Source organism: Triticum aestivum, chromosome 7D, assembly GCF_018294505.1.
Source record: "Triticum aestivum cultivar Chinese Spring chromosome 7D, IWGSC CS RefSeq v2.1, whole genome shotgun sequence".
In the NCBI taxonomy this organism is placed as follows: domain Eukaryota; kingdom Viridiplantae; phylum Streptophyta; class Magnoliopsida; order Poales; family Poaceae; genus Triticum; species Triticum aestivum.
The window spans coordinates 4,308,588-4,311,736 of record NC_057814.1 but is presented as its reverse complement, the minus strand read 5'-3'; the positions used below and the strand labels follow the sequence as shown (position 1 = coordinate 4,311,736).

General features: G+C 48.1%; 1 long non-coding RNA gene across 1 annotated transcript; it reads right to left on the bottom strand.

Annotated features, from left to right (window-relative positions):
* Positions 1-1,871: 1,871 nt before the first annotated feature.
* Positions 1,872-2,808, bottom strand: LOC123163772 (uncharacterized). Its single transcript, XR_006481987.1, has 2 exons — positions 2,333-2,808; positions 1,872-2,241 (listed from the first exon to the last, which is right to left on the bottom strand). It is a non-coding gene; the product is annotated as an uncharacterized lncRNA (long non-coding RNA).
* Positions 2,809-3,149: the final 341 nt, after the last annotated feature.

Genomic DNA, 3,149 nt, shown 5'->3' with positions numbered 1-3,149 from the left:
GTCCTTCTCTCGCCGCCGTGGTAGCTCCTGGACGCCGCGGCGAATGGAGGCGGTGACCTCCTCATCGCCGGGCTCCGATTCTCTCTCCTTCGGGTCGCCGACGCTCCGCCCTGTCAAGTCGGAGCCGTCGGAGACGCCGCTTGGGAGCCGCACCCTCAGCGGCGCCCTCCTCATCAACGAGGGTGGCCGCCTCTCCCCGCGTTCCCTCCGCCTAGTCCGGCCGAAGACCGAGCCAGGGTTGCTCCCCGTCAGGAAGGAGCACGCGGAGATGGCCGCCGCCGACGAGACCACCCTCAAGTGGGCGAAGGCGGACCACGTCCACGAGCAGGTGGCGCGCCACCGCCGGGCCTACGCGGGGATCAAGGCTCGGCGCCGCGGACGCGAGGAGGGTGGCATCGTCGTCCTCGACAGCAATGAGGAGGACGCGCCAGGGCCGTCAAACCCCCCGCGCGTTGGCGACCCTGGTTAGGGGTGCAGTAGGGACGACGGTGGCGGTGGCGACTACACCCAGTTCTACAGGCTCCTCGGCATGTAGAAGGCGGGCTGCCGCCGTGGCGTAGTAGGGCTAGGCGTAGTTTGTTTGTTTTTCTGTTTTTTGTTCAAATTTGAATGAAAAATCGCTGAGTTTGTGCCAAATCCGTATCATATCGCCGAGTTTGCGCTGATTTTGTGGGCGACCTGGGGGCGGCAACTGAGAACGCAATCGCCCCCATGCCGAAAGTAAACGCCGGTTCGGCCCCATACGGCGCTTTTTCGGCTTCCGGGGGGCCGAATGGCTGGAGATGCTCTTAGCCATTGGTAAAGTGCCACCATGGACTGAGAAGAGAATCTGATGAAGGGTATGGAAGCAAAATAATGGCAGATACGCTAGTTCATTTTTTTCACTGAAATTCGTTGGATTGCTCATAAAAGTTGATGCACATTATGCTAGGTGAATGAAATGTGATCAATAATGCTAACAAATAATTACCTATTGGATGTAACTCATGGTGGGAAGGCCTCACAAGCTTTGCTCGGACACATGAAAGCTCGGTGTGCCCACGGGGCGAACGGGCCGATCCGACTAAGCACTTTAGGCCCCTGAGTGTTCACGCTTCGCCACACAATACCTCTCCCGTTTCCCCGCATGTTGAGCTCGAGGTTTAGTCCATGGTCCGAGCAAATAAATGTTGTCCACACCTTTCTCTTTTTTCTTGACAACAGAGGTCGAAGATCCAAGATTAAAGGGCCACTAGATAGATCATATGCCCCACCTTTGTTGCGGGTAAGGAAAAAATATTGATAAAATGCCCCGATTTGTAAACTGAAGTAGTTCTCTTTACTCCGTAACACAAATATGTAAATGGAAAAAAAGTCACACCAATATCTAGAGCATCAAAGACAATCCGGTTGTTCTGTCATAGCAAAGTCCACCCGAGAATTATGAAAAGTCGAGCGACATCATGAGACATTCTAGACAGAAAAAGTGGTCGCGCCAGATGACAGGAGTGGCGGCAGCAAGGTAGTCATGCACGTTTGGAGCCCATGGATCGTGGCCATAGAGCGACGTGCCTGGAGCAGCTTGCTGGTGCGGCCTTTTGTTGGAGTGGTGTAGCCAACATCAGGAACAACTGTGGAGGCTCTCATGCGCTTCTTGGCAGAGAAGGAGCAACCAGCTGCATGTTTAGATTGCCACGGTGGTTCCCAGGCTTCCCTGTTGCACATCCGCTGCAACGAACCAGGGTTTACCAGGTGCAGGAAGAGTTAGAGCAGAGGAGAGTGGTCCGACGAGATGCATAGAGGAGGCGAAGAGCCATCAATTTACTTTAAATTTCATGCAGAAAAACCTGAAGCATAGTAGCATACCTGAATATTCATTTATTGAAAAGCCATAAAACACAATAAGTTGACACATTTTATTGGATACTGTATCCAATTATTACAAAATGACGAGCACATTTTCGCAAGGAAATGGTACACCATCGAAACCCTTACTGGAAATATATGGAAAGGAAAGGAACCCCGGGAGCTATCACACCTTTTCGATAGATGCAAAGAAACTAAAATAAGATTACATGGTGCTGGATGGGACATGATGTCCAATTATTCAAGACAACAAGAACATTTCGACTATCTCGGCATGAAATCCCGGTGCATAGACTTATGCAATAGCTTCGGCAAATTCAACATCCTTGGTACAGACACGATCGCATTCAGTTGTGCAATTCTCTATGACATCTTTCTCTTGTTCACCGACAATGACTGCATGGAAGATAGCTTGCATTAGAAACAATCATTTATAGACAACGAGCAGCAATAAGATAGTCAGATGCATGTAAGGATTTAATCTTACAAGTGTTTGTGGTGTTGCAGACAAAGGACATGCATCCCAACTTGCAATACTCAATGACTTTTGCTTCGTCTGGGAAAACAAACCTCGTGTGTTTAAATATAATTCTTTGTGCTTGAGAGGAAAATGAAAGAATGGAAAGAATATGTTTACAGTTTAGCTGCTTCCGGGTAAAGATTGAAGCGATCACAAGGACGCACACACTTGTCAAGAATTTTGCAACCGCACAAGCTTGCACATGTTTTGCGAGAGGCACCCGTGACATGGCAATGCGTTATAGCAGTTTCTTCCCGAGGTGGAACAACAACAGCTCTTGGCTTCTAGCTGGGCCTGCTGTATGACTAGAACTAGTATGACTACTCCCATAATCACACTCTTACGACTATTGGTTGCCATATTCTCCGTGTATGTTTATCTCACAAAACTTGCTGATGATCTAAGACTTGCATGCCCTCTATTTATAGGAGATATTGCATACTGCACCTACACGCATCTCATAGCCACAAGGCAACCCTACAATCATGTGCATTATATTGGTGTTTGTCACCATGTGGAATTCACATCACATGATACACACATGCGTGTGTGTCCACTACGCTTAGAATTTTATGGCACATGCACTGGTTTTGCAACTTTATAGCCCATGTGTATATATGTAATGGGATTAATCAAACACTGTTGGTGGGAATAACCACCCTTGTTCTCACCACTAGACCAATACTTAGTAAAGATTTGCTTGTTAGTTATTCGACTTGAGACTAATTAATTAATGAGATGCTAATTATTTTACCTTGTACTAATTCCTGATTAACAAAAAATG